General features: G+C 40.4%; 1 protein-coding gene across 1 annotated transcript in view; it reads right to left on the reverse strand.

The window, feature by feature from the left end:
- SERTAD2 (SERTA domain containing 2) overlaps nt 1–14984 on the reverse strand; it is a 116155-nt gene that overhangs the window by 36567 nt on the left and 64604 nt on the right. The gene's annotated exons all lie outside the window — the stretch shown is intronic.

Below are 14984 nucleotides of genomic sequence, written 5' to 3' on the forward strand. Positions count from 1 at the left end.
GGAGAAGACTCTTGAGAGTCCCTTGGACTGCAAGGAGATCCAACCCGTCCATTCTGAAGGAGATCAGCCCTGGGATTTCTTTGGAAGGAATGGTGCTAAAGCTGAAACTCCAGTACTTTGGCCACCTCATGTGAAGAGTTGACTCACTGGAAAAGACCCTAATGCTGGGAGGGATTGGGGGCAGGAAGAGAAGGGGACAACAGAGGATGAGATGGCTGGATGGCATCACTGACTCGATGGACATGAGTCTGAGTGAACTCTGGGAATTGGTGATGGACAGGGAGGCCTGGCATGCTGCAATTCATGGGGTCGCAAAGAGTCGGACAGGACTAAGCAACTGAACTGAACTGAACTGCAATTTGGGACCAGAGAAGATTACAAAGGTGAGTGGATGATGGTGATGGTTGGTTAGGATATCAGAACTTTCATGAGGCAACTTCACCCACTCTCAGGGCATCTATATGCTAATGATTCACAAATCATTAATCACATTCTAGACCTTTCTCTTTGAGGTTCATATCTAAGCTTTATAAAGACCATACATATATCCAAGTTTGTCAGGGTCATACCTAATATATGCTTGTCCTGGCATACTTAGTAACAGCACCCTGTTTCAACCTCAAAAGTGTCCTAGGTTGAACAATGTGCATGCTAAGTTGTTTCAGTTATGTCCAACTCCTTGCGACCCTATGGACTATGGCCTGCCAGGCTCCTCTGTCTGTCGGATTCTCCAGGCAAGACTACTGGAGTGGGTTGTCATTTCCTTCTCCAGGATTTAACAATAATAGTATATAATTAGCCTGTTTCTATCTCATTACCTATTAGACATTTTCACCGGGTAGTATAAAGGCATCTCCAACTCACAGCACATCTAAGATTGTCCTAATCTTATCTTCCTTAAACTTGTCCCTCCTTCTGAATGCTTAAATACGGTTAAGGTACCAACAAGGTGGGTTTCCCTGGTGGCTCAGTGGTAAAGAATCCACCTGCCAATGCAAGAGATAAGGGTTCGATCCTTGGGTTAGGAAGATTCCCTGGGGTAACCCACTCCAGTATTCTTGCCTGGGAAATCCCATGGACAGAGGAGCCTGGCAGGCTACAGTCCATGGGGTAGCAAAAAAGTTGGACACAACTTAGTAATTAAACAACAACCACCAATAAGGTATCCCTGGTGTCTTAAGTTGGAAATCTAAGATTCTGAGTTTCTTCTCTCTCCCTTTCTCTCACATTTAACCAGACATAAAATCCTATCAATTTTCTCTCTTAAATGTTTTTCAAATATGTCCACTCCTCTCCATTTCCCCACCACTGCCCTGGTCAAGGCCATATCATCTTTCACTTTCCTTACTGCAACAATCTATTTCCTGACTTCCAGTCCTAGATATTCTCCTCTAATCCATCTACACCACCTACGCCATGACAGGTAGCATGCCAGGTACAAGAAATGCAAAATGAACAAGAGATGCGCTCACTGAGTTCACAGGGTAGACTAACTCATCACTGTGACACAGCGGGTTGCACGCTGATACAGACATGCGTAGGGTGACGATGGAGACACACGAGTGGCCACAGAGACTGACCATGTGAAAAAAGGGAGGTGGTGATGGATTTTAGGCTAAATGGTGGTTAGTTAAGGTCATTACAGGCAGATGGACTAGCAGAAATGGGAAAGTGAGAAACAGCAGAGGACATGGGTGAGGCTCTGAAGTGTAAATCGCAAGCAGGGAGTAGCAATAAACCAGACCAGAGAGTTTGGGCACATCTAGGAAGGACTTGGATGCCACATTGAAGGGTCTGGCCTTTAAATCCTGAAGGTGGGGGGGAGTCATTAAAAGACTTCCCATGGGAGAGAGGCACAATCTGATTTTTATTTTAGGATGTTAATTCCTCATCTATTCCAGAACTTGACAGAATGAGTGTAAAATTTATTAATAATAAACAATAAATGAAAAAAATAAAATTTAAAGAATGTATTAAAAAGCTGTAATAACTAACAGAGTTGAGTTCTGACAAAAGAAAAATATAAATGAATCTGCATTGAAATACTTGAAACAGACCTTAGTATAAAGATTTAGTATATTCTAAAGATGGCGTTGTTAGTGCAACAGTTAACAATTTAAGGTCAATAACGGATGTTAGAGTTTCGCCTCACACATGAAAAAATACAAGAGATTAACTAAATAATAAAATAATTTTTTTTAATGTAAGAGAACTAAAAAAAAATATAGATGAATAACTGATCTTAGAGGTAGACAAGATTTGTTTTCCAAACATAAAGCAAAAAAAGAACTATAAAATTAAAATGAATTACACTAAAAAACTATACATCAAGAGACACCATAAGCAAAATTAAAAGAAAAAATGACAAACCTGGAAAAATATGTGCAAACAGATAACAGAGACTTAGTAACCTAACCTAATTCTATGGCTCAGTTACACCAATACTACAGTACATTAAGAAACAATGAAACTAAATTAGACAAACTGGCAAAGGACACAAGCTGATGATCAACAAAAGGAAGAAATGCAGGGGGAAAAATGAGTACAAATGCATCCAATCAAAGCAATACACATTAGAAATATAATTGCCCTATACCAAGCTGGCAAGTTAGATAAAACTGCTAACAATGTGAAGGCACCGCGGACAGGTTGTCATAGCCACTGATGAAACTCTCAGTGAATCCAAACTTGGGAAGACAGAGTTTGGACATGTGTATCAAGAATCTCCTAAAAGGTCCATATCCTGTACTATGGTCATCTCATTTCTAGGAATTTACCGCCCATGGAACCAATCAGAGCTATGCATAAAGAATACACTCATTCAATACATATTTACTGTATGTCCACTGTGTCCTAGGTTCTAGGAGTTGAGAATGTGGCAGCAAACAAAACACACCCAAATCCCTGCTCTCATGGCTCTAACATTCCAGTGAGGGGAAAGAGAAAAGAAAGAAGAGTCAATTATACAGCATAACAGAAATTAGGTGTTCTAGGGGAAAATAAAGCAGTGAAGGAGGATGGGGAATGTGTGCTTGGGTGTGTCTGTGTGGGGTGGGGGGCAGTTTTGAAGAAGTACTTTAGAAAAGCCTCACTGAATGATGTCTGAGCAAAGATCTGAAGGTGAGAAGACTCAAGCCAAGCACCAGTTTTCCTGACACGAGGAACAGAACAAGTGAGCAGGGCTGCAGTGGGGTGTATGCCCAAGGGTTCAGGGACCTCAGGGCACAGTGGAGGAGGAGGGGAGAGGAGCATGGGTACAGAGGAGGTAACGGGTAGAGGGGGGAGGGTGCAGAGGACCTTAGAAGCCAACGCAATGGCTTTGGCTTTGACCTTGAGTCAGATGGGAAGCAAATACTGCAATACTCTTGGCCCCAAGCATGTAGCCTCACGACAGTGGTCAAGGATCCTTTTAAAACAAAAGTTGGGTTGCCTCACTCCTCTCTTAAGACCCTCCAGTGATGGTGACTGCATTGTAATGACTGATTTGTTTAGTGTTGCTGTGACTTTGTACTCTCTTCAACTGTGCCCAAACCCTGATATTCAAAGATGTACTAGGAATAGCACATGGCAGAGAATCACTGCTGGAGCTGGTGTGATGTTAAGAGCCTGAGCTTCACAGTTAAGGCGGATCGGCCACTGGTGAGATTTCCACTGTGAATTGTGGGCATGTTTCTCCATCTCTGGTTCTTCACTGTAAAAAAGGGAAAATACTACCCACCTCACAGGGTTATAAAGATTAAATAAGAAAATGTGCTGTTTTTGTTTTTTTTTCCTTTCAAAGTGAACAGTGCCACTGGTGGCATGTGAGGTGATTTTAAAAGGCACAAAGACCTGGCATAAGGGGTCATCTCTGGAGGAGGGAGGCACCAGGTGGATGAGGGGCAAGTGCCCTTTGAGGGACATGAAGGGTTCCCAGGAGGAGGAGAACAGGAGAGCGTTTTGAGACAGTACTCTGGTCTAGGGGGCTTCCCTAGTGCCTCAGCAGTAAAGAACCTGCGTGCAATGCAGGAGATGCAGCTTTGATCCCTGGGTCAGGAAGATCCCCTAGAGGAGGGTGTCATATCCCATTCAAGTACTCTTTACTGGAGAATCCCATGGACAGAGGAGCCTGGCCGGCTACAGTCCACAGGGTCGCCAAGAGTTGGACACAATGGACATGACTGAAGTGACTGAGCACGCATGCACTCTGGTCTGGCCTCTCTTGCTGCTGGAGGTAATGCCAGGTGGTGCAGTTCTGGCCCATCGGGTAGAGGGGATAGTCTGCTGGGAGCCTTGGGGAAGAATTTTTCTTCTCTGATTAAAAAATGGAAGACATATGGGCATGCAGGAAGAGCTCTTTGTCTCCTTCCTGACTGTAGGAGGATGTGGTCCCTGGAGCTATGGCAGCCATTCTGTGTGCACGATGTTAGAAGGCTAAGGACCAAACGTGGTAGGGAAAGGTCCAGGTGGAGCCTGGGTCCTTGAACGTGTTCACTGAGCCGATGAGCTGATAAGAACAACTGAGGCTAGGACTACCCACCTTCAGACCTCCAAGGGAGACAGTCCATGGTCTTATGAGTATGTTTGTAATCACAGGTGAGGTCCAAGGACACAGACCACTGAATCACCAGGGGAATGGTTCAACCCCACAACCCAGACCCTGCCCAGCTCTGCTAAAACAGTATCTCTGTGGGAGCGCCTAGGAGTCTGTATTTTGGACTTGCCAGCTATAGTGGTTTCCTATTGCTGCTGTAACAAATTACCATAAACCCAGTACCTTAAAATGACTCAAATTTATTCTCTTACAGTTCTGGAGGTTCTGAAGTCTAAAACTGCAGTGTTGACAGCCCTGTGTTCCTTCTGGAGGCTTCACCGGAGAATCTGTTTCCTTGACTTTTCCAGCTTCTAGAGGCCACCTATACCCCTTGGTTTGTGTCCCCTTCTTCCATCTTCCAAATGTCCCATTCCAACCTCTGCTTCTGTCGTCCCATCTTCTTCTGCCTCTAACCTTCTTGCCTCCCCCTGATGAGGACCCTTATGATTACATGGAGCACAGACAAATAACCCAGGATGATCTGGACAATAAGAATTTCAAGATCCTTAATTTAGAAACATTCACAGACTCTCTTTTACTATGGGTAACATGGGTGGGGAGAGAGGGCACTATTCTGATCACCACATCACCTGGGTCTCCTGCATTGCAGGCAGAGTCTTCACCATCTGAGCCACCAGGGAAGCCCTCAGTTGACTACAGGACCATTAAAAATCATAAATGTAAGACACTATTTGTTGACATGCAGGTGAAAACATCTTAATAAATCACTTACTGGTCATAGAAACTCAACCTAGTGGTTCTGAATGAGAGCAGAGATGGCGGAAGAGTGTAGAAAATAGGGGCAAGAGTTAGGAAAAGCTTTATGCATTAGAATTTTGGGGATGTTTTTCCAAAATGTAATCCGAGTCCTGCCCAGACCTAGTGAAATGGGAGATCCAGCTGGGAAAAAACCCTGATGCTGGGAAAGACTGAAGGCAGGAAGAGAAGGGATGACAGAGGATCAGATGGTTGGATGGCATTACTGACTTGATGGACGTGAGTGTGAGCAAACTCTGGGAGATGGTGAAGGACAGGGAAGCCTGCCGTGCTTCAGTCCATGGGGTCATAAAGAGTCGGACACAACTGAACAAGAACATCCAGGTAAAGGCTACATGCATGTCTGGGTGAATAAGCCTCGAGAACGCATTCTGCTACAACCCCTGGATAAAATAACCTGCCAAATAACCTCCAACTATGCCTTAGTTTTCTCATTCATCATCTTAAAATATTTTTTAAAAATATATACAACCTGCCTATCTCTCATGAGCATGTGAGGATCGAGGAATGCTGAAGAATTTTATAATTAGTAATGAGCTAGATAAGTATCACTGGTGACTATTAGAGGAAACTGATACAGACTATAAATGGTGGTGTTGCGCAAAATGATTCATTCAGAGAGACTCCAGTTACTCAGAACCAATAAAGCAAGCAAAAAGAAGTCCTTGAGGAAAAAAAAGAAGAAATCATAAAGCCCATGCATCAACCTCATGTGTTATTATGCCCTCCCTGAGTATCTATTTAAGTTTAAAGATTATTTTGTTTTTCCCCTACACAATAGATCGTAAATGGAAATTAGTGGGGAGAATGGATTTAAAAAGAAGCACACTGATAGTAACCCCTCCCCTGCCAAAAAAAAAAAAAGGAAAAGAAAAAGGTGGGAAACCAGGGTTGGGGGATTAAAAAATGTTGACATAAGAGCTCAAAAAATTTAGTGCATGGGATCATTTAAAATAGAGACAAACAGCACCATGCCCCTCACTAGCCCTGTCCTAAAGGGCGCTGTATTCTAACGGAATACTTCAGCAATCTAAATGATCCTGAATCATGGAGAAAAGGCAGCATTATGTTCAATGCTTTCTGGGGGGACAATGTAATAATAACAACAATACAGGGAAATCATACAAGGAAATGTTTTTATTGAACAGGTTTACATTTAACAAATTTGGGTGCTTAAAGAGAAAGTTCAAACATCTATGAAATGCATGTATACAGAATGTCTGAATAAACAATACACCACTGTATAAACCATAGCTGTTGTAAATCTAAACATAAGTTCCGCTCATGTGAAGGAAGTCCTCACACAGTATAAGAGTTCAATAAATCTGTGTTGTCTGAGAGACGGAAATTGACATTGTCACTCTCATGGATGAAGGATGGTGTTAGACTGGTCCATCTGCTGGCTGTGGAGTATGTAATAACAACACCACACCTTTAAATCTGTATAATTACTTATTTTTACACATTATGAAGTGCGTTGACATCACCATCTTTGTTGCTCCCTATCCCTCAAAGCTCCAAGTAGCCCCAGCTGCTACCACCCCACTTTACACTTGAGGAGTTGAGGTTCAAAGAAAATGTTCTCAGAATGCCACAATGACCAAGCAGCAAAGCGCAGATTCCAGATGCAGGGTTTTTGTTTTTTTTTTTCAAATTTATGTTATTGCAAATATCACTTCACTTAACTATTTAATGAAGACTCTTTGCCAAAGCACATTTCTGCAAACAGATTCATATGGGAATTTTAAGTATGGTAATCTATCCATTTATCTATCTACCTACCTATTTATAAAGCAGCAAATTTTTAACATATCTTTTAAAAATATATCTTTTTCTTTTCAAAATGCCCACACACTAGTGTCTATAAACAGCTTTAGTTCAGAGTGAGATTTTTATGACTGAATCTTAAACACTTAAGTAAAGAGAAAATGCTAAAATGATCTAAGCTAATAAAATCATTACCCCTAAAAACAAAAAGCTCAAAATGTACAGATCTCACAAATACTCAGTTGCTATATGAAATGCTGCAGTTACTCCAATGGTGTATTTTTGCTTTTATTTATTTCTTGTGGACTACTAGGCTTCCGTGCAATTTCAACCCACATACGTTGATGACACACACAGAGCTTAAAATGCCATGATTCATCAGGCTGCCACAGTCATACAGCTCAGTGATACACCTATCGGATGTGAAGCTGCACTCTGCGTAATGTACATTCACGCTCTTCTGCCCCCACCATGCGTTGCTGTAACGCCAGCAAAGCATATTCATCCACCTCCAACCCACCCTCCCACTCGAAGTAAACAAAAAAAGATCATGAAAAGCACCCTTCCTCAGAAATCATCTTTTTCACATTAACAGTAAAAAAGTCTTCACTATGAGTTAGACCACTTTTATACCATTAACTTTTGGTTCTTTGCAGAGAAACCAAAGTACAAAACACAGAGTATTTTGAGATTATTTAACATGTAATTAAACAAACTATAGTTAAGATTTTTTGACATGCCTAAGAACACTAACTCTGGAGTCAAATCGTCCTGAGACAGACAGGGTTTCAAGTTCCAGCTTGACTGTGTGCTGGCGATCTGACCTTAGACAACTTGCTTAAGCCTCAATTTTTTCAACTGCAAAAATGGGACAGAATTAGAACCTATGGCATGGTGTTATCATGTGGGTTAAATGAGATTATGAATGTAAAGATGTTGGCACAGTCTCTAAAAAATGATAAAGTAAGGTATTATAGCTGTTTTGTTATTAATAATTACTTAATTAGATAATGCTCATTAAATTCAATACTGCACCAGTGCTCCGTGGTGTTGCAAGGCAAGCTCCCTTGCTCCTCGCCATCAGGCCTCATTCACTGCTGTCAGCCGTGATGAATCTCATGTACAGGTTTGGGATACACACTGGAGATTAGATGGAGCTCCACTTACTTAAGGCATTAGGTCAGACTGGAGTACAGGAAAGAAACATTTTTATTGAATAAATCTCATCATCTGACTAGCATTCAAAATGTACCTCTGTCCCTGCAATTCAATATAAAACCAACTCCACCTTTTTCTTCTTTGTCTAACAAACATTTACTGACTGTCAACTGTGTCAGGCCCTAGGCTAAGCTTAAGAAAAGAACTAGGAGAAAGTAAGATCTCTGGCTGGTTAATTATTCATCATTTTCTCCTCCTTGTCACTTCATACTCTGATGGAAAGATGTATACATAACAAAGCATAATAAAGACTAGAAAAGATCAGCTACTTTCTTCAAATGCTTTAAAACATAAGTAATGGGAGAAACCAACATGTATGTCCCTTCCTACTTTCATTGCTGTAACTGGGCTACAATACTTTCTTTTTTCACTTAAAAAAAATGCCAATAATGTTTTGCAAGTGAACCCCAAGAAATGAGGAATGTACACAAAAAATTTAGAAAGCTTTAAATCTCAATAAGAGTAGACGTACCCATCTTTTTTTAATATCCATTATGTGTGTATGCAACTGAACCTTAGATCCCAAATCTCAATCTCTTGAATTGCCCTGAAAAATACTGGCACTCATCAGAGTCATAAATATTTCCACTGGTCTATGCTTCCATTCTGTTTGATGGATTACAGGCTTGAGTAGTATATTAGGATTTACTTGGCTGTAAGTAGTGGCTCAGATGGTAAAGAATCTGCCTGTAATGCAGGATACCCTGGTTTGATCCCTGGGTCAGGAAGATGCCTTGGAGAAGGGCATGGCAACCCACTCCAGTATTCTTGCCTGGAGAATCCCATGGACAGAGGAGCCTGGCAGGCTACAACCACAGGGTTGCAAAGAGTCAGACACGACTGAAGCAACTTATCACCACCACGTAAGTAAAGAAATACTAACAATGGCTGAAATGACTAAGAGTTTATTTTTTTTCTCATGAAGTTAGTAAGTCTGGGGTTCACAGCTCAGGACTAGAAAGATGGTTCAAAGGGAACTGTTCACTATCCTCATGGTAGCTCATGGTCACAAGAGAGTTGCTATCCACCAGCTATTTCATCTACATTCTATATAAGAATAAATTCAAAAGTCTTTTTTTTTCTTTTTTTCAAAAGTCTTGTCTTCATGAGGCTTTGTCTTTTTATTTCAGAAGGCATATTCTCCCCAGGGGGAGAAGGCAATGGCACCCCACTCCAGTACTGTTGCCCAGAAAATCCCATGGATGGAGGAGCCTGGTGGGCTGCAGTCCATGGGGTCGCTAAGAGTCAAACACGACTGAGTGACTTCACTTTCACTTTCCACTTTCATGCATTGGAGAAGGAAATGGCAACCCACTCCAGTGTTCTTGCCTGGAGAATCCCATGGACAGAGAAGCCTGGTAGGCTGCAGTCCATGGGGTCGCACAGAGTCGGACACGACTGAAGTGATGTGGCAGCATTCTCCCCAGGGACCTCTACCCGTATCTCACATACAAGAACAGAGCAGAATGTAGCCACTTCATCTAGAAGGGTGTCAGAATATCATGTATTTTAGCTTAGCACAGAGCTACCCCGAATAAAATCAGAGCTCTCTTAAAGACAGAATGAAGAGGAGAGGATTCTGGGAGATAGTAGAGTAGGAAGCACCAGGAATCTGTGACTCCACCTGGAAAACAATTGCACTGGCACAATCTTTTGAAATTCTGGCATCTGTTGAAGGCTTCCAACTTCCAGGGGAAGACTTCCATGGTAAACTGTAGTAAGTTTTGGTTACTTTCAGTCAATTACCACTCTTAGCACAGAAGCAGCTGGCCACCCTCCTACCCTTGGGGATGCACATGCTCCTGAGTAGCTTGCAAGAAGCTTGTAAGAGTTAGGGGAGCAAAAAGGATTCTGTCTTCTAAATATTAGGGGGTCTGGGCTCTCATTGTTGCTTCTGATGATGTTAGTACAGACAAAGAAGTGGAAATCATTGTTGCTGCACTTGCCCCTCTCCATATTATTGCAAACCCCTCCCCTTCCACCTGAAATGACTTTCCAAGGGGTTTTAAAGGGCCAGCACCTACCCGCCACACTTAGACATTAAAGACTAGGACATTGAAAAATTGTAATATATAGGGAAAATAAGAACATAACAATGTACACCTAAAGAAAGGCTCAGAAAAGACCCGAGAAAACCTTAAATTTACACCTCAGGCTGATCTTGGCACAGAGACAGGCTACCACATTCTAAAAAGCAAAAAGGACCAACAAAAACAATACAAAACAGCAAACCTTGAGGAAGAGGGTCTGAAACCTTGATTTCCAGAGTTATAACACTATTAGATTCAAATGTCGTGTGTTCACCAAAAAAAACCCACAAGGCATGCAAAAAAACCAGGAAAACATGATCCATTAAAAGGAAAAAATAAATCAACAGAAACTATCCTCGAAAAAGATCTAATGGAGATATAATAGACAAAGACTTTAACATAATGTCCAAAACTGCACAAAGAAGTAAAGGAAGATGTGGAGAAAGTCAAGAAAATGATGTGTGAACAAAATGGAAATTTCAATAAAGAGAAAGAAAACCTAAAAGGGAAACCAAAAAGAATGTCTAGAGCTGAAAAGTACTATAACTCAAATGAAAAATTCACTAGAGAGATTCAAAGGCAGATTTGCACAGAAGAAAGAATCAGCAAACTTAAAGATAGGACAATGAAAATAATCAAATCTGAGAAGAGAAAGAAAAAAATATTGAAGAGAAGTGAAGAGAACCTAAGGGACCTGTAGAACACCATCAACTGGACCAACACGTGCACTGTGGGAGTCCCAGAAGAAGAGAGAATATTTGATGAAATAATGGCTGGAATTCCCACATTGATTAAAGTCATGAATATAACCATCCAAGAAGCTCAAGAAACTCCAAGTAAAATGAAGTCAACAAGACTTACATATTATAATACAACTTTCAAAAGACAAAGAGAGACTCCCGAAGGCAGTAAGACATAAGCAACTCATTATATACAAGGGATCTTCAATAAGATTATCAGCACAATTCTCATCAGAAATTGGGAGGCCAGAAAACAGTAGGCTGATTTACCCAAAGTATTAAAAGGAAAAAACCTGTCAGCCAGGAATCCTATATCTGGCAAAACTATCCTTCAAAAGTGGGGAGAAATTAAGACATTCCTGGATAAACATAAACTAAGGGAGTTCATGATGACTGCTGCTGCTGCTGCTGCTAAGTTGCTTCAGTCGTGTCCAACTCTCTGTGACCCCATAGACGGCAGCCCATCAGGCTCCCCCGTCCCTGGGATTCTTCAGGCAGCAACACTGGAGTGGGTTGCCATTTCCTTCTCCAATGCATGAAAGTGAAAAGTGAAAGTGAAGTCGCTCAGTCTTGTCTGACTCTTAGCAACCCCATGGACTGCAGCCCACCAGGCTCCTCCACCCATGGGATTTTCCAGGCAAGAGTACTGGAGTGGGGTGCCATTGCCTTCTCCGTCACGATGATTAGGACTGTCTTAAAGCAAATGTTGAAGGGAGTCCTGCAAGGTGAAATGCAAGGACACCAGACGATAACTCAAAGTCATATGGAGAAATACGTAGACACATGGGCACATTTAAAAGCTAGTATTATTTTAAAAATGGTTTTTAATTGCACTTTTGGTTTCCTACATGATCTAAGAGACTAATAAGATTTAAAGAAAAAAATTATTAGTGTAAAAGCTAGTATTACTGTAACTTTGGTTTTTAACTTCAAATCTTGTCTTCTCTATAATTTAAGAGACTGGTGCATTTGAAAGAATTGTTAGTTTATGTTTAGGGCACAGGGGGCTTACAGGTGTAAGTTTGTGACATCAATAACTGAAAGGGGTTGGGAAGGAGCTACAAAGGAGCAGAGTTTTTGTATGTTATTGAAACTAGGTTGCTATAAATTCAAATTTATATTCAAATGTTATAACTTTAGTATGTTAAATGTAATCCCCATGGTAACCAGAGAGAAAATAGCTATAGAATATACCCAAAAAGAAATGAGAAGGGAATTTAAACATTTTTAAACATTTAAACTACGAAAGAAAAATTCAACTCAACACAAAAAGAAGATAGTAATACAAAATATGAGGGACAAAATCTGTAAGTTAGATAGAAAACAAATAACAAAATGACAGAAGTCCTTCTTTTATCAATAATTACTTTAAATCTGTTGCACTTTCATAAACAATCTGAAAAAGAAATTACAGAAACAATTCCATTTATGATAATATCAAAAAGAATAAAATAGGAACTAATTAAGGATGTGAAAAAGACTTGGACAGTGGGAACTACAAAACATTGCTGAAAGAAATTAAAGAAGGTATAAATAAATGAAAACACATCCCATATTCATGGACTGGAAGACTTAATATTATTAAACTGTCAATATTACCCAAAGTAATCTACAAATTCAATGAAATTCTTATCAAAATTCCAATGACATGTTTTTGCAGAAATACAAAAATCATCCTAAAATTTATACCAACTCTCAAGATATTCTGAACAGCCAAAGAATCTTGAAAAAGAACATAACTGGAGGGAGTTACACTTCCTAATTTCAAATTTTACAACAAAGCTACCATAATCAAAACAGTGTGGTAATGGCATAGAGACAGACATATAGACTAATGGAATGGAATAGAGAGCTCAGAAATAAACCCTCACATATACAGTTAATTATTTTTGACAAGGGTGCCAAGACTACTCACTCTTTTAATAAAGGGTGCTGGGACAACTGGATATCCAGATGCAAAAGAATGAAGTTGGACTTATCTAACACCACATACCAAAATAAATTAAAGATGAATGAAGAACCTAAAAGAACTAAATCAATAAAAAAATCTTGGATGAAAACACAGGACAAAAACTTTGCAACACTGGATTTGGCCTTAATTTCTTGGCTATAATACCAAAAGCATAGGCAAATAAATAACAGACAAATTGGATTTTATGAAAATTTTAAAATATTGTGCATCAGAAGACACTATCAAGAGAGTGAAAAGGCAACTCACAGAATGGGAGAAAATATTCTTAAATCATGTATCAGATGAAAGATTAATATCCAGAAATACATAAAACTCTTAAAACTCAACAACAAAAACAACCCAATTCAAAAGTGGGTAAAGGAGGATGCTCGGGGCTGGTGCACTGGGATGACCCAGAGGGATGGTATGGGGACAGAGGTGGGAGGGGGGTTCAGGATGGGGAACACGTGTACACTCATGGCAGATTCGTGTCAATGTGTGGGAAAACCAATACAATATTGTAAAGTAATTAGCCTCCAATCAAAATAAATAAGTTTATATTTAAAAAAAAGTGGGTAAAGGATCTGAATAGACATTACTCCAAAGAAGATATATGAATGGCCAATAAGGACATGAAAAAAATGCTCAATTCACTAATTACTAGGGCAATCCAAATGAAAACTGTAAGGGTGGATATTATCAAAAACAAAAGAAACGAAACCTAGAAAGATCAAGTGCTGGTGACTTCCCAGGTGGCAGAGTGGTAACAAATCTGCCTGCCAATGCCGGAAATCAAGAGATACAAGTTCGATCCCTGGGTTTCGAAGAGCCCCTGGAGTAGAAAATGGCAATCCACTCCAGAATTCTTGCTTGGAAAATTTCATGGACATAGGAGCCTGCAGTCCATGGGGTCACAGAGTCAGACACGATTGACTGACAGCACAGAACAGCAGCATCAAGCGCTGGCAAGGATGTGGAGAAGTCAGAACCCTTGTGCCCTGTTGATGAGAACATAAACCGGTACAGCCACTGAGGAAAAGACTATGGTGGTTTCTGAAAAAATTTAAATAGAACCACCTTATGCTCCAACAACTCTACTTCTGGGTGTATACCCAAAGAACTGAAAGTCAAGGTTTCAAAGAGATACTTATACACCGATGTTCATAGCATTTTTCACAACAGCTAAAATGTGGAAACAACCAAGCATCCGTTGAAACATGAATGGACACACAAGTTGTGTTATATACATATAAAGGATTATTATTCAACCTTGAAAAGTGAGGAAATTCTGCAACGCACCACAAGTTGGATGAACATCACTGATGGATGAGGACATTATGCTTACTGAAATGAGCCAATCACAAAAAGACAAATACTACATGCTTCCACTTACATGAAGTACTTAGTCAAAATCATAAAGACAGTGTCATGGTGGCTGCCAGGGGCTGGAGGTAGGGGAGAATGGAAAGTTATTGTTTAATGAGTATGGAGTTTCAGTTTTGGGGTTTTTTTTTTTAATAATTTTTTTTTTTTTTTGGCCGCACTGGGTCTTAGTTACAGCATATGGGATCTAGTTCCCCAACCAGGGATCAAACCTATGTCTCCGGCATTGCAGCTTGGAGTCTTAATCACTGGTCCACCAGGGAAGTCCCGAGTTTCAGTTTTACAAGATGAAAAGACCTATGGAGATGGATGCTGGTGATGGCTGCACACAATACGAATTTATTTAATACCACTGAACTGTACACTTACAAAGGGTTGAGATGCTAAATGCTAGGTTATGTATATTTTACCACCGAAAGAAGCAAACAAACAAAACCAAAATAAAGGAACATGGGAATAGGTATAGCACAGATAATTAACAGAATTTGACATAAGTGGTAGGAGACTGTGGCTTAAATTTGTGACTTCACTGGGGGGAAAATGTC

This window comes from Bos indicus x Bos taurus, chromosome 11, assembly GCF_003369695.1.
Source record: "Bos indicus x Bos taurus breed Angus x Brahman F1 hybrid chromosome 11, Bos_hybrid_MaternalHap_v2.0, whole genome shotgun sequence".
NCBI classification, from domain to species: domain Eukaryota; kingdom Metazoa; phylum Chordata; class Mammalia; order Artiodactyla; family Bovidae; genus Bos; species Bos indicus x Bos taurus.